The sequence below is a fragment of the Etheostoma cragini genome, chromosome 2 (genome assembly GCF_013103735.1).
Source record: "Etheostoma cragini isolate CJK2018 chromosome 2, CSU_Ecrag_1.0, whole genome shotgun sequence".
Classification (NCBI taxonomy): domain Eukaryota; kingdom Metazoa; phylum Chordata; class Actinopteri; order Perciformes; family Percidae; genus Etheostoma; species Etheostoma cragini.
Window position 1 is genome coordinate 1,798,402 of NC_048408.1, and position 16,915 is coordinate 1,815,316.

At 40.6% G+C, this 16,915-nt stretch overlaps 1 protein-coding gene and 1 long non-coding RNA gene across 6 annotated transcripts in view; one reads left to right on the top strand and one right to left on the bottom strand.

Annotated features, from left to right (window-relative positions):
* LOC117957731 (VPS10 domain-containing receptor SorCS1) overlaps positions 1-16,915 on the bottom strand; it is a 200,295-nt gene that overhangs the window by 66,972 nt on the left and 116,408 nt on the right. The gene's annotated exons all lie outside the window — the stretch shown is intronic.
* Positions 1,640-14,748, top strand: LOC117957837. Its single transcript, XR_004659609.1, has 3 exons — positions 1,640-1,651; positions 5,391-5,393; positions 14,630-14,748. It is a non-coding gene; the product is annotated as an uncharacterized LOC117957837 (long non-coding RNA).

Here is a 16,915-nt window from a genome sequence, read left to right on the forward strand (position 1 = left end):
TATTGAGTGAGCAGCAACGCCTTGTCAACACACAAGCACAGGAAACGGAAATGAGTCAGGTACGCTTACCGTCACAGCTGTGTAAACAATAAAGCTAATCTTGCTAGCTAACCTTTGTTAAACCGACATGATCTCGCAAAACAAAGTCACGACCTAGCAAAAGTGATTGTTTCAGTACATGTTTTATTATTATTATTTTTTTCAATTTCTTTAAAATATTCTCCATGTCAAAGTCAAGATCTCGCAAAAGTGTTTGTGTTTGTCATGTTTTTTGGAAATTTTTAATTTTAATTTTTTCATTGATTTTTTTTTTATTCCCTTCATGTCACCCCAGGGTGACCCCTTCATATGTTTACATGCTCTAATGTTCAAATTCACATTATTTTTTCATACAATGTATGTGAATATACCTGTGTCCACCTTCTGTCTGAAACACTCCGTTTTGGTGTCTGTCTCTTTAATATGCCCAGTCTGCTCTGATTGGTCAGTGCGTCCGGGTCTTCCTCATCTACTTTCTCACCGTAAATGCACCGTCAGTGCAGCCAGGGAATAACTGCAGGACTGTTACACTGAAGGGGTTTAAAGGCACCCTTTCTGAAAACAGACTATGTATATGACATGATTATTTCACCGCATTTATATAGCACCTAGAGCTTCTTATTAATCAAAACAGTACATGGAAATCTCACTTTTTACAATATAGGACCTTTAAAACTAGCTCTGCAGGCACTTATGGGGTAGTATAACCATCCAAGAACATCTGTATCCTTTTTTAATCGCTGATGGGCGATTATTGCATCATCCCTCTCCCTCTCTATAGCGCTGCAGTAATTTCTATAGCAGCAAGGACACACGCGGCCCCCACACACAATACACATCTAGATAACTTATCTAACAGCTTGAACCCAAACAAAACATAACACTGTAAAAGGGGCTTTTTTTCATATGCTCTCTATTTTAGAAGAAAATATTTTCACTCTACCACTTGAGAGTGTATGTTGTGTGTATCTATCATTTAAATTTCAGTTCATTCAACAAAATGTCTCGGAGGCCATTGTCAGCAACTTGGCAAAACATCGGCACAGAACAATGTTATAGTCAGAAAGAAAGTGTGATTAGTTTCCCTTTCATTTGATATATATTACACATTTGACAGGATGAATACTGTGAGCCTACACACCTTATAAAGTATGACAATGAATGTGAGTGAATGCTGTCATGCAAATTAGTTTTTTCTCAATGTCATAACACCCTTCATGCAACTGCGTCCATCTGGCTGCGATAGCTGGCTTTAGAGATAGCCATTGGCATGACAATCTCTCTGTGCCAGTATGTCATCAGACTGCCTTGAGAAAGAGAATACATACTCCTCTCACAGTCAATATCCTTCTCAGTATGGCATCGCACAGCAAAGTGGTTCTGGTCTCTAATGCCAGTGAGTCATTTGTCAGCACTCGCCTGGGTAACAGCAGTTACCACTAACCCAGGTTCATCAATCACAAAAGGCAGATATAATGCCACATGTGTAAGCCACATGCCGACCAGTTCAATCATATGCACTCAAACGCAGTATGAACTACAAATCCCAATTAATGGTGGGCTCACTCCCTGGAAACATAAAGTAGATAACTTTGTAAATAAATTGACTGATGTATTTCTGCGCAATGGGGGATGATTTAGTATGCTTTCAGAAATGTGTATTCTACTAACATATATCAGAATATAAAGATGAGTACACAGTGGTGATGTCTAAATACAATATGGAGATTGTTACAGCTCTAATGCGAGATTCTTTCTTTTTGGTTTATTCCACTGCATAAAAAAACGTTATTTAACTTTTTCAATCATAAACTGTGCCTTGTTTGCGTTCTACAGTCATTTCCTCTCCTCAGTTGCTCCACAGGCAACCTTCCTGATGCAAGAGTGGCTCAAAACAAAACTTTTTTTCACGAAATTAATAAATTAATTTGCAGGCACCTCAAAGTGCACACAATTATACAAACACATGACAGGCCTGAATATGAGTATTTAATTCCACCATCTCATAAAATATAACGTGTTCAAGGAAGTGAGTTTTTCGTACTGATTTGTTTTGTAATGAAATCTTTATTTGTGTACAACACACTGGGACGGAGGACACGTCACAGAGCAAAACAATGAATGACCTGTCAGCTAAAAGGCTGACAGGTCATTCAGAATGAAGACATTGACAGTAACCAGCAGCATAGTATCATTAAACAAGGCAGAAATTTAGGATGCAGTATTGCTCCAGAACTGACCAACAGGAGAGCACTCCCATGTCATGTGAAGATACGTGCCCTGTGCTTTTATTGGGCAAAACTGTACTGCCAACCTTAATTCTACAATAGAAATTAATTTAAGATAGGTGATTTCTCTGTTGATAACTGAGGCTTGTCCAGCTGATTCAACCAGCTGTCACAGTGGGATTTGTTTAAAGATTCCTACAGATTGGAATGAAATCCCTGACAACATTTATTTATTCCTACAGGGTCAGTTCTAATAACACCATCTGAAGACTTAATAGCGGGGAATGTCTGCAAAATAATCACTGGATCTTAATCTCGTAATGAGAAGGTGACTAGGTCTAGCACCCTAAAAGTAATAGTGTTGTCTTGCTCTGTGAATTACAAAATCTGACTTCTGTTTCAGAATGTTGTTTATTTCTTTCTTGACTACTGATCGCTCCTAAGCTATCCGGTCAGTAAAATTAGTTTGTAACAGCGAGTCTAATCTGGTAAATCCAGCTTCAAGGTTTTGCAGCTTCAGTGATGTAGCTTCTCGCGCATCAGAACAGAAAAGTATGCTATTGCTCCTGATAAAACCTTTCATCGCGTACCACAATATTCTGGGGTCTTCTACAGGGCCAACATTAGTTTGTGCAAATATCTGGAATTCTGCTATAAACGGAGTAATATAAGATTCATTTTTCAGTAAAATGTTTCGGTATCGAAGCACCATCTAACTGCACTTTGAGACAGTTCGCCAACGGTGGCGGGTTAGGACCCCTTTATAGTCAGACAATGCCATTGGAAGTAACAGCGCTTTATCAATTGAATGAAATAATTGAGGGGATGCAAAAAGAAAATCTATTCTTGAAAAAGATTTATGTCTTCCTGAGAAAAAGGAATAATCCCCAAGCTGCTGGCCCATGATTTCAAAGCATTTGTATCCTGAGCCTTGTCCCCAGTGGCCTTTGCGTTCGACCGATCAATATGTGGGTCCCACACAGCATTGAAATCAGCACTAACAATCAAAGAGCAGCCCGTTAACTCCAGCATTTGATTAGTGAGCGTGTGGTAGAAATTGCCATCAAAAACATTTGGCGCATAAGATGACATAGAATCAATTTTTCTGGCACCAAATTCTGTTGTAGAAATTACATTCCTGCCTGTATCATCTGACCAGGAGGACAACACTTTAAGTGGGACATTCTGTTCGACAACATGGCCACGCCTTTTGTTTTGAGCTCGCTGATGAGGATGCAATGGTGTGATAGAATCTATTTGCCAAACGGCCAACAGTAAATGTGTCTCCTGTAATAATGCAATGTCAACATTTCTCTCTCTTAGTAAGCCCAGAGGGCTGGCTTGTTTATGAGTAACATTGAGTCCACCACAGTTCCCAATCAAAAATGAAAGATCACCCATTAAAAAAAAAAGCTGTGTTCTAAATGAAAGTTATGTGGAAATTGCTACTGCCTTTCACTTTTTCTAAATCTTAACAATAGTGCATCCAGAGCTAAGTCCCTCATTGAACAACACTTAACAAGAACACACAAGACAGTGACACAAATGGGAGGAGGGAAGTGAGGTTAAAATAGCTAGATGGCCAACACTTTGACCTTCAGCACTCACTGGATCAGTTCGCAGCCGAGTGTGAAACGGCTGGGATGAGGATCAGCACCTCTAAATCCAAGGCCATGGTTCTCCGCAGGACACTGATGGAGTGCCTTCTTCAGGTAGGGAGTGAGTCCTTACCCCAAGTGAAGGAGTATAAATACCTTGGGGTCTTGGTCACGAGTGAGGGGACGATGGAGCGTGAGATTGGGAGAATCGGAGCAGCGGGTGCGGTATTACATTCCATTTATCACACCGTTGTGACGAAAAGGGAGCTGAGCCAGAAGGCAAAGCTCTCAATCTTCCGGTCAATTTTTGTTCCTACCCTCACCTATGGTCATGAAGGCTTGGTCATGACCAAAAGAACGAGATCCAGGGTACAAACGGCCAAAATGGGTTTCCTCAGGAGAGTGGCTGGCATCTCCCTTAAAGATAGGGTGAGAAGCTCAGTCATCCGAGAGGAGCTCAGAGTAGAGCCCCTGCTCCATCAAAGGAGCCAGTTGAGGTGGTTCGGGCATCTGGTAAGAATGCCTCCATGGCGCCTCCCTAGGGAGTTGTTCCAGGCACGTCCAGCTGGGAGGAGGCCTTGGGGAAGACCCAGGACTAGGTGGAGAGATTATATCTCGGGGTCCCCTACTGGAGCTGCTGCCCTTGCAATAAGCGGATGAAGATGGTTGGATGGATATGGTACACCAGCCCATAAGTACCTGATTGTCACAGTCTGGTTCCATATTATACGTATACTGAAGCCTTTTTTCATTTTCTTTCCTTTAATTATTTAAGTCTAAATAATTCATAATTCCTGCTTTTTTATATGAAGAATTAGGGACAATTTCCTGAAAAGGAAGTTTATTGACCAAGAATTCCAAAAATAAGTGTAAAACTATATAAGTTGGTGTTAGCATTCATACACAGTGGTGAAAATAAGTGTTATATGTAAAGGAAAAAGCATCAAAACATTGAAAAAAGAGACAAAGACGCCATAAAAAGTGTTCACCTGGGAGGATGATGCATGGTCGAATAGAAGACAACACAAGGGTTAAACACACCACGGTGAAAGAAGGTACTCGGTTTGAATCCAGGGTGTTCTGGGCCTTTCTGTGAGGAGTTTGCAGAAATGTTGATTAATGTGCAATGTCCTAATCAAATCAATAAATCTCCAAACAACTAGCAACTGATGCTTGGCGTAGGATATCTTCTGTTTTGGTGAGCGTAAGCGGTAATCTCTCAAAGACTGAGTCTAAAGGTTGACTGTATACGTTGGTTTAGCATGTCACTGTGTTCTGTTAATTTTCAGTTTTCAAATCATCTGTTAGCCTAGTCATTCATCCAACCGCCACAGTAATCATGTAGCTTTCCTGCGCACATATTTAACATCCTGTAGTGATTAATATGCTATAGCTACATCCATCAAAACATCATCTTGGTTAAAACAGTGCCATTTACATCCTAAACATTACCAGTTATAATAATCACGCAACACAAATGACTTGGTTAACTGCTTGTCTGTTTATTGAATTTAAAAGGTACCAGAGGGTTAGAGTTTTTGTGGCTTACTGGCATCTACTCTCTTTGTGTTAAAAAGGAAAGTTGGCCGTGCACGGCGAGTTTAAATGACGCTAAGGCTTCTGGGGTAACAGGATATGACCCAAAATTTGGAGTAATCATTTTATTAGCTGTCAAGATATTTTGTGGCTTTGTAAAATATTGCTGTGAATCATGTAAATAATATTTGGTAAATTTCTAGCTTAATAGATATATTAATTTTAGCTATTTTTAGCTTTTATTGTCCACTCGCCTGAGCCACCCCTGTATTGTACTTTTGTGTTATGTTTGTGGTATGTTCCAATTCCAGTGGCGTGCCTCAGGGTATACAGGCGGGCAGTTTCAGTTGTTTGAGAGAGCTAGACAATGGAGGACAAAAGTCAGTTGAATGCTCTGGTGACTAGTTAAAGAATCTTTGTATAATTTAAATATTTTTGACTCTGACGTCAATTCATTTTATTGTTATAATAATAATCATTCTGAGTATTTACACCTGCTAACAACTACTCATTGACATCTACCCTCATCAGTGTGCATACATTTTTGTACGATATCCTAAGGACCCGTTCATGAGAATGCATTGCTGCGTCACATACTTAACAGGAAGTGAAGACTTATGTTCACACAAACAATCGTTTTCTAAATGTAAGAATGACATGTTAATGACATGTTTAAAATTACAAAAGTTAAGTTCTCTGTTTTAGATATAAGGCCCTATTTCCTGCCACCGTTACGTAATAAACAGCTTTTTTTAGCAGAGGTGGTTTTGGTTAACAGAATACCTTTTGTTTAGTTACAGCAGTCAGACAACTTTTCTTACCAGCAATGGATAAGAAAAGAATCCACGTTTGCAGACTTTTAAAGGAGTCACTCGGAGGACCAGCAGATGTGTGTTTGAGTGCATGCATAGCCTGAGCGACTTTAAATTATGAGGCCAAAAAGGTTGAAAATGACAAAGGTTAATGAAGCGTATGTGAGGAGGACATTTAAGATACTATGTGTCAGGAATACTTGAGTTCATTCATTGAGTTAACTCCGTTCCGTAAATACTCCAAGGTAGAAAATAAATGAAATTAGCTTTACACTTTCCATTTCACACAGTCACCCAGTAATTAAATTGTGACTCCTCTCTTTAAGTCTATGCGTAATTTTCCACCCTGCAATAAATCCAGTTTTCTGTTGTTGTCCAACTTTAAGCTGGTTCAGATTAAAAAAAGCATTCCAAAAGTGGAACAAAATAAAAGAGCTTGAGATTGCATCTCTCTGGGGTGAATCAATATTCTAGCTTTGCTATGACAGTCATTTGCTTGGGATTGATTTAATACAAGTAAATAAACTGGATTTAAGCCAATTCCTTTTTGATTTTTGAGCAAAAAAAACATCTTGTGAATGGGGATTGATCCACCTGAGGCTACAGTTTTGAACTGGGATTGACAGAGCCAACAGGAAACAAAAAATCAATTTGACATTACAGAGCAGCTAAACGGGGACAGTCTGGGGGTCAAGCCCAGTTCACATGTATCCTACAAGTATCATTTTAAAGCATAAAAGTATACTATTCCATAACACTTTCAAACAAAGTAAGAGTCATTTGGCTTGTCATTTTGTGAGACTATCCTCCCCCCAAAAATGCCTACATAGGTTGTTTGTTCAAGCAGCAATTGCAACACATATCATATGCAACTCATAAAAAGCCTTTAGTGGCTGTAGTAATTATGACAGGAGCAAAGCATAAGAGTGCCAAGGTGGAATGTTGGGTCAATCACAGGAGCTTTACCCAGGAGACCGGGGTTCGTGTCCCATTTGAAAATAAAAGTCACGTTCTGTAGAACGTGTCTAACTGGAAGTTAAATAACATCAGATTTTAAGTTTGGTGCCTAAACCCAACTAAACTGTGACCCGTCCACAACAATAACAATGTCTTTTAAATTGCGAGCGTTAAATTCCCAAAATATAGATACAGTATGAGGACCGAAGACCCTCCTGTGGGTTGTATTTCCTGCCACCGTATTGGGGGCTAATTTAGGACACCACTCCTTACTCTGGATTGTTTCACTCCGTACCAACAAAGGCTAAGGGAAAAGGAAAGGGTTACTCTGGGTTGTACTTCAGCCAGAGGTACAGAGTCTCATAATTGAAGCCAAAGGGCAGTCAAAGGGCAGCAGGTCTAGCCAGGAGAGAGAAAAGTATTCACAGGAGGTTGATAAATGTCGTAAACGTGTGCCGGGCCGTTTACAGGTCTCCTGTGGTCACCAAGGTCCCATCTTAGTACCAAGGGCCCTTTGTCAAGGCCCTGCCCCCTTTTCCAAGCACCATCATGACTCAGCTATTCCCCATCCAACCTGAACCAACATCAGCCACGCTTAAGTCATATAATTGTCATAAGCCGACCGTGAAGCATCAATATATAACTACATCGCCAAAAGCTACAGGCCGGCTCAATGTAGGCTCTTTCTCCCACACAAGACAAGTACAATGCACACAGACAAACACACATAGAGGAGAGGGGGGCATCGGTAACACCAACGGAGGTGTAACATTATGAATAGCCACTGTTTTGACTCGGGTGCCTAGGTCTGTTTCCTGATGGTACAGATAGATAGTCTTTGTTGTCCACTGGGGCAATTTGTTTTCATAGTCTTTACAGGCCCTCAGAAATATACATACGTACACATTTAATCAACATTAGTCTTGCTAGACCCTCGTCCAAAGCGCGTTGGAGTCCAGCTACTCAACATAACATTGGGGTGGAAGGAAAACATGCTCTGGTTGATTGGGCTTTCTTTAAACCAATCACAACTGTCATGGGGGATCCTAAGCACCAGAGAAAAGCCGCGGTGCTGTTGCAAAATAGTCTCAGGAAGGAACTTGTTTTGGTGGAACATGTGTACGTTCAAAAGTAGTTTTAGTTGTCAACAGAAAACTCTGAGTGGACAGATAGTCTAGCTAGTTGTCTGGATTTACCCTGCCGAGATCTGAGGAGCAGTAGTCCTCAGAAATCCACCTGAGTTAAAAATGCCAACACAAAGTAAGTCCAAGGCAACGGATATCTGGCCTAAAAGAGTGAAATCCAGCAGATTTTCTGACAGTAACAGAGAAATCATTGTGGCAGTAGCTCAGTCAGTAGGGAATTGTATTGGGAACCAGAGGATTGCTGGTTCCCTGTATGGACCAATGCATGGTGTGTGGATTGGGAGCTGGAGAGATGCCATATTGAGCAACCATGTGGGTGCCACCACCCTGAGTGGTTGGTGGCACCCACCAACCACTCAGGGTGCTGGTCCAGCACTGGCAGCCCACTCACTCTGACATCTCTCCATTTGTGCATGAATAGGACATGAGCATGTGTGTATATATCAGGCCTGTGTGAAGTGATTACTGGCAAAACAGAGTGTCAATTGTAATTTCCCCCACTGTGGCATCAACAGTATGAATTAAATTTCAACATCAAGGATATATAGTATAGTTTGCAAAGGTAAGGTGATTCTACATGGATACACTTAGGCTGTCTGCTACTGGAGAAGTCCCTATTTAGTAATCCTGCCATGCACCCCTAATGGCTGTTAGCATTAGCTCTGTTATTGATGACTATTTCATTTATTGGCAGCTGACAGGGAATAACAACAGTAGTGGACTGTACAGTGGGGCTCGAAAGATTGGGCACTTCAGGTACAAAATTGTATTAATGTGCGTAAAGAAGCCAAGAAAAGATGATGACAGATTAGAAATTTGTATAATATGTCACAAAAAGTTAGATTTTATTTCCGTCATTTACACTTTCAAAATAATAGAAAGCAAAATATTGCATCTGCAAAAGTTTTGGCACCCTTTCAGAGTTTATAGCATGCACCCCCCCCCCCGTTTGGAAAGCTGAGACCTGACAGTGTCATGGATTGTTCTCAGTCATTGTCTGGAAAGACGACGTTATGTCAATCTTAACATTTTAAAGGCCCAGACTAATCTGACCTTGCCCCAAAAAATCAGCACCGTGACTTCTTCTAAACAGTCTAGAAAACTGAAACTGAAAATAGTTGACGCTCACAAGCAGGAGAGGGCTATAAGAAGATAGCAAAGCGTTTCATTTGCCAATATCCTTTGATTGGAATTTAATTAAGAAATGGCCGTCATCAGGAACAGTGGAAGTAAAAGCAAGGTCTGGAAGAACGAGACAAATATCAGACAGAACAGATCGCAGGATTGTAAGAAAAGCAAGTCCAAATGCACATTTGACTGCATGATCCATCCAGAAAGACCAGGAAACACTGGAGTTGTGCTACACCATTGCACTATAAAGAGAAACTTACCATATAAAAATATGAAGCATTGTGGAAAACAAGTTCGGTTGACCGATGAGGTTAAAGTAGAACCTTTTGCCCGGAATGAGCAAAGGTACGTTTGGAGAAGAAAGGGCACAGAATTTATTGAAAAGAACCTCTGTCCAACTGTTAAGCATGGGGGGGGAATCAACATGCAACATTTGGGGTTGTGTTGGAGCCAGTGGCACAGGGAACATTTCACAAGTAAAAGGAAAAATGGATTTGGAAATTTGGGACGCTACCTTGATGCCATCTGTGAAAAAGCTGAAGTTAAAGAGAGGATGGCTTCTACCAATGGACACACATCAAAATCCACAGTGGATCACATCAAGAGGCGTAAACTGAAGGTTTTGCCATTGCCTTCACAATCTCCTGACCTCAACATAATTGAAAATCTATGACTAGACCTTAAAAGAGCAGTGCTTGACAGACAAATCTCAAAGAACTGGAAGACTTTTTAAGGAAGACTGGGCAAAGATACCTCAAACAACAAACAAAGACTATTGACCGGCTACAAGAAGCATTTCCAAGCTGCAATACTTGCCAAAAGGGGGCAGTACAATGTATTAACTCTGCAGGGTGCCCAAACCTTTGCTGTCACCATTTTTTTGTTTTCTGTTATTTTGAAAATGTAAATGATGGAAATAATATCTAACTTTTTGTGACATATTATACAAATGTCTAATCTGTCATTTGATGCCTTTTGGAGATTGTTCCATCATTTTTTTGGCTTCTGTATGCATATTAATAAAAAAATTTACCTTGGGTTCCCAAACTTTCAACCCCCACTGTACAGTTCACTACTGCTGTTATTCCCTGTCAGCTGCCAATGAATGAAATAGTTAACAATAACAGAGCTAATGCTAAAAACCAAAAGGGGAGCATGGCAGTATTACTAATCAGGTACTTCTCCAGTAGCAGACGGCCTAAGCGTATCCATGTGGAACCAAGTTACCTTTGCAAACAGTCTGTATTGACAGTACGTTGCAAATCAAAACCCTCTCTCTGCTTCTTCCTCTGAGTATTCATGACAAACACTAGCTATCAAACTCTAAGCTGAGGACATACAAATGAAAAGAAAGGGTTACACAGTCATTGTTATTATTTCCTTTCCCCCCCGCTGCTTCCTCCACTGCATCGACCAGGTGCTTTCAACTGTTTGATCCGTCTTATTAAATACAATTTCTGTCTGTTGATCGGAGGCATATAAGCCTGGACTAATTGAACACTGTCTGACATTTAAGCTCACCCAGAGCCCTGCCAGACCTGACAAACAGTAACATATCACTATATAATTGGGTTTCCAACTTGGCTAGCGAGCAAGCTGGCCCTCATGGCATTACATATGTTGGAAGACGTGCAAGCTGTGTATGAAAACACGGAGCTACAGATTCATTAGTGGAGAATGTACAGAAACAAGAAAAGCACAATTGTGTTTAGATAATTAACCAGCAGCATTTCCACAATAGACAGTTTGTTATCTCTGTTGTGAGTTACTGATCTAATGAATTCTTTACAGTGATCATTAAAAATTAACATAACAGCATATGCCATTTTGTGGATGCTTTTATTTAATCCCTTTTTCCTGGCAGTGGCAGGTGCATTGAATTGAATAGCTTTGACTCCCATGCTGAGAAAGTGGCCAATGTCCCATAAAGGTGAGTAAAAGGATATTGATGGAATCCCACAGTTCACCTTCCTTTACCAATCCCATCTTCTTTACAACTTCTGTTCTCCCTCCCCTCTCCTATCTCTGTGTCTCACACTCTGTCAACCTGCCGTCGTCCCCCTCCATTTCTCTGTCCATCTGTATTTGTGTCTCTCCTCCTCTGTCGCTGTGCCTCCTCGCGGGCTCCAGGACGCTCGCCTCTCTGCTCGTCATAGCCATTTGGAGATTGTGCCTTAGGGCTGACAGATGTTGAGTCCCCCCCTCCCTCCACCACCTCAAACCATCATCCCCTAGCTTGTCCTCGATTGTGTTCCCACCGCGGTGTGTGTGGCCGTCCAGCCAGCAAAGCATGGCTGATTCACTGGCATTCATTTTGCATGAATTGTGTCCTTAAAAAGCGGCTGGACAAAGAAACACTTTGTCTTCCTTCTCCGTTTGCATGTGTTGATATCAATGTGGTTCTTGCACCAGGTGGTATCGCTGCAGGTACATCTGTAAGCATGTGTCGTAATGCCTTTTGACCTGTTTAATAAAGAACAGCTCCATCATTTTGCTGTTGGCTAGTCTGTGCAGCTTCTTAGATTTACAATATTACAATGAAAGGTTTCTTTGGCCTTCTACGTCTTTGATATTTATTTTCCATTGAAGTGGCTATGTGTAACTGTATGTCCATGTTGATTCTAGCGGCCTCTTTCGACAAAAGCGGTAGTGTTTCTACCACACCTGCTGGTGGAAAGGTCTAGGAGACAGCGTTACCGGGGGTCATATGGTCGAGATAAATATTTTGCTCGGACAGAAAATCCTCCATTTACTATAAGGGAATAACTTAACACAAGGATGCTTTAGACAAGTACAGGGGGACAAGGGAAAAGACAGTAGTAGGCCAATACGTACAAATGGTTTAAAGACATATACGTATTTTATTTATATATATATATATATATATATATATATATATATATATATAAACCATTCCAAAGAGATGTGATGTGGTGTTCCTATCATCAGGTTCATCTGTTGTGAGTATTTATCAAGCCTTACCTTGCTGCGGAGAAAGGCATCAATATAACAAAATATAGAGTATTTATGTATGAAACGCCTCTATGTGTTGGCACTGTACTGTATGTCTTTGAAAACTCATGGTTTGTGGATTCTGTTTGTGTTGCTGCTAGACGTTTTTTGTCAATGCCATTTTGAGGACAGTTATGAGAACATAAAGTTCAAATTGAAGTCTGAGGCTGTAGCTGTGTCTTTGAAGCTCGACAGTGGGAGAGGTCTCATTCGGGCTAAATTCCTATTCCACCCACCTGCCTGTTGATGCCATCTGAGCCACACAAGGCCATTATTGTTTTTGAACGGCATGCATGCAAACACGTGTGCACGCAAGCACAAATATACACACACAAGAATTCAGACCCAGCTATTGTCATTGAGTAGCCTAGAAATCTAGACACAACATAGCGGCACCAAATGTAATCTGCAGCCAGGAATGTCTACCAACTCTTCGTTGGCTTGTGAGCTAGAAAACCAGGCCAATCACATTGTGTGTAGAGTAGGCGGGCGGGTTTAACATAATGACGGCAGAGTTGCGGCTGTTCCACGTGCATTCCCTGCTACGGCAAAAGTTAAATCTATCAACTAGCGTTGCTCTGGTTGGTTGTAGCGCTATCCTATTGTATGCAGAAGGAATTTGAAAGACAACCGTTTATCCCGCCCCTCGGATTGAGCCTTGCCAATGGTGAGTTCCCAGACCCAACATCTTGATATAGGTCTGGCTCGTCAGGCTAACAATTGAGGCTATTGCCATGAAAACACTCAAGCCCAGCCATTGTTGTTTTAGCCAATACGTTCTTGAGGATGTGTTCCAACTCACATACTGAGTGTAAAGTAAAATCCATCCGTCACTCATACACTTCATCTGGAAAATTCCTCTTTGTTTTCAAACCATTAGAGGCATTACCCATTTGTATGAGACTGTCAGTTGTTGTTTTAAGCAGCACTCACCATCCCCAACCATTTACTGTAATAATGTGCTCTCACACACAAGCTCAGGCTAAAACCCAGAATAATTTCCCCTAATGTGCACTTGAGATGTGTTCTCTCATGTACAGGCACAGTCTGAAGCCACAATATGAAAATTGATGTAATTGCTGTGTTGTCAGACTGTTTTCTGGTGACCCCTGAGCCATCTCTCTGTTTTTTTTGCTTTGTCACTTTCTCTTTTTGCATTTTTCCTCTCTTATCCCCTCTTCCACACTCACTTGCGTGCAAAGTGTCAGTGCAGTGGCTGTCTCTTTCCCCCTCTCGTATCTCTTGCTCACTTTCACTCTTTTGCTCTCTTTGCCGCTCCTCCTTCCCTCCCTCCCTCTCCTCCCTCCAGTGCTTTACTCCCTCTATCCCCTGCAGCCACAGAGGCCTGATTTACTTCCACTACTGGGTGAAGAGAGGGGCTTTTGTCTGCCACCAGCAGCAGTCACATGGCGTCATGCCGGGGGTGACAGTCTCTACTACCCTCAATCACAAACATGCGAGTGTGTGCTTGGACTTCACTGCTAATGGGTGGGAAGAACAGAGGCTTCATTTGACATTGTTGTATGAGTTGTGTGGTGCTTCCTTGTATTGTGGACATTTAGACTTTATGGCACTTGAACTGCTTAGGCAAAGGACTTACTTCCATCTCTTAATGTGTGTGAGTTTATTTGAGAGTAAGAAATTTCCTCCATATACTGCATATGTTTTTCCATGTCTGTTTCTCTGTATTATTTTTCTTTTTGATGTTATATCTGAACTACTGTTGGATGGATTGCCGTTAGATTTGCTGCACAAATGTATTGTCCACACAAGATAAATGCCTGTCCTTGGTGATCTCTGGATTTTCTTATTTTGCACCACAGTTCAAAATGTTCTTGTCCAGGCCTACCTCTTATTCTGTTAGCCTCAGCTGTCCTTTGAGATAAATGCTATCATAGCATGCTAATATAGTTTACAGCAACAATACAAAACTACTAGCGGCACAGTAACAAACTGTCTGAACTGCATGTGTTATCATACTTACAAATACTTATTTTTTAGCATTAGCATGTTGACAAACTAGGGATGTTAACAATTAACCATTTAACTGTTAACCAGCAATAATAGCATCATTATCAATAATATTAAAGTAAAACATTAAATTTAAAAACTTAAATAAAAAAAACATTTGTTGTACAATCTATTTCTCAACTGCTAACTTGCTATATGAGAACAACAATCTTTGACATTAGTCCAGGATTAAGAGAGATCGCTGCAGTGGGCAGTGGAGAAACAAGCTACAATGTAAGAGAAAAGGGCAATTGTCCAACTTGTAATCACCTTCATAAAAGTGTTCTCAAATTTCTACTACTAATCCCAACAGACTCCATTTAAAAATAAAAATAAAAATAAAAAAAGTACTTTTAGCATGAATAGCGCCAACATAGAGTTGTGATGGTTGGAAAAGTGGGAAGACGACCCAAAACAACTTTTCACACTTTTAATTTTGTTTCTGTCAACTTTGAATGAAGTATGTTTCAAGATGCTATAATGATTGTTTATTTACAGGGAGTCAGGTGGCTTTTGGGAATGCCATTTCATGGCTGTTTTTATGTTAAAAAAAGGAACTCTTACTCTTTAACAGAAAGGTAGACCTCCTTAGAAGTCTTTTCTATAATGTTGTCAGACACACAGAATATTAATATGAGTCTGTTGGTGGCAAAACGAGCACTTTTGTGAAGGCAAATTGTTACGGTTTGAGGAAATGAGGAACAAAACGCAGAGATGAGGAAGGCAGGCAGAAGAGTTATGTTGAGGGAAAAATAAAGAATACAAAAAGGAATGCCAAAACACAATACCAAGTCCAAAACGTAAATCACAAAAAATACAAAAGTCCAAAGTGAAAAAGGAAATCCTTGGAAACCAGAGCCCTCAGGGAAAAGAAAAAAACTGCTAAACCAAATGACTGGAACGGAAACACGGACACCCGCACACTAAGAAATACACTGGGTAATGAGAAAACGAGAGGCAGGTGACACAAGGGCTGGGAAACAGGTGGAAGACATCAGATGATCACAGGAGCGGGAAAACACAGGAAGTAAAACTAAAGACAAGACAGCACAGAAAACCAGACTATCAAAATAAAACAGGAAACAGAACATGTAGACACTAAACGGAAACACAAGACATAAACTACAACACAAGACTGGGGAAGAAACTAGGACACAAGCACATGGAGACAAGACAGAACCAAAAATACCAAACATGGAGGCACAAAAACAAAGCAAAATTTGTATTTATGGTTTGGGCAAAAACCCAAACCATAACAGGAAATACAAGCTGGACAGTTGCCCTAATAACTTACATTGTAGCTTGTTTATCCTCTGCCGACTGCAGCGATCTCGCTTATTACTGGACCATTGTCAAAGATTGTTGTTCCCATCAGACACTTAGACACAAAAACAGTAACAGTAGTTACACTTTAACAATGACTGCTGAGAGACATGGTGAAAAATTTGCATGCTTAAGATTTGCAATAGTTTACATTTGATTGATGTGCTTGTTGTGTGAAGTTTGAAAAAAAACTGCATTGAACTATGGACCTTGGCTGACATGAGGCCTCCTTGTTTGTTTAGGTGTCATGCCCTTCAGCAATACGAAAGTGTTCATTTGGATGTGTATATGTGTGTGGATCCTTGTATAGGAACTTTCAGAAAAAATTGTAATTACCAGTATTAGTCCAAAGCCTAGTTTAGCATATGTTTAGGCTTATCTTATCAGGCTCAGTTCAACATTGTCATATTCATATCAATCCAACTAACAAGATAGACACTGTTCAGAGGATGTTTTTGATTTAGGTAACAGCCTTTCCTCTGCTGCCACTCTCACACCCACCAGTGTGTTTTTTCTTTATCCGAATTATGGTAGGAACCTGAGAATTGTTTTACTCACATGTAATTATTAGCCTCATGGGGCCGCTGGTGTAGCTATAGACTTTAAGTCTTGTTTATTCTTTAAAACTTGTCATGCTTTGGCAACATAGGGCTACTATTAATGTGAGAGATAACTAAAACCCAGAGAGGGTGTGTGAACATGTGTAAGATAAAGATAATTGGAATGCTTGCCTGTGTGTGAATGCAAGTGTGGGTGATGGGAGATAGACTCAAGGATAGTAGAAAGGCAAAGGCAGACACTATTTGTGTGTATGTGTGTGTGTGTGTGTGTGTGTGTGAGTGTGTGCTTTGTTTAACTATTTAACTTTTGTGGGGATCAAAAACCGGGAATACAGTATACTTATGGGGTCCTGACAGCTTTGTGGTGACAAAATGCTGTTCCCCACAACTTTAAAGGGCTGTTTGAGGAATAAGACTTGGTTTTAGGATCAGGGTTAGAATTAAGTTATGATTAAGGTAAGGGTAAGGGATAAGGTTAGGCATTTAGGTTTGATGGTTAAGGTTAGGGTAAGGGGCTAGGGAATGCATTATGTCAATGACTGGTCCCCACAAAGATAGTGAGAC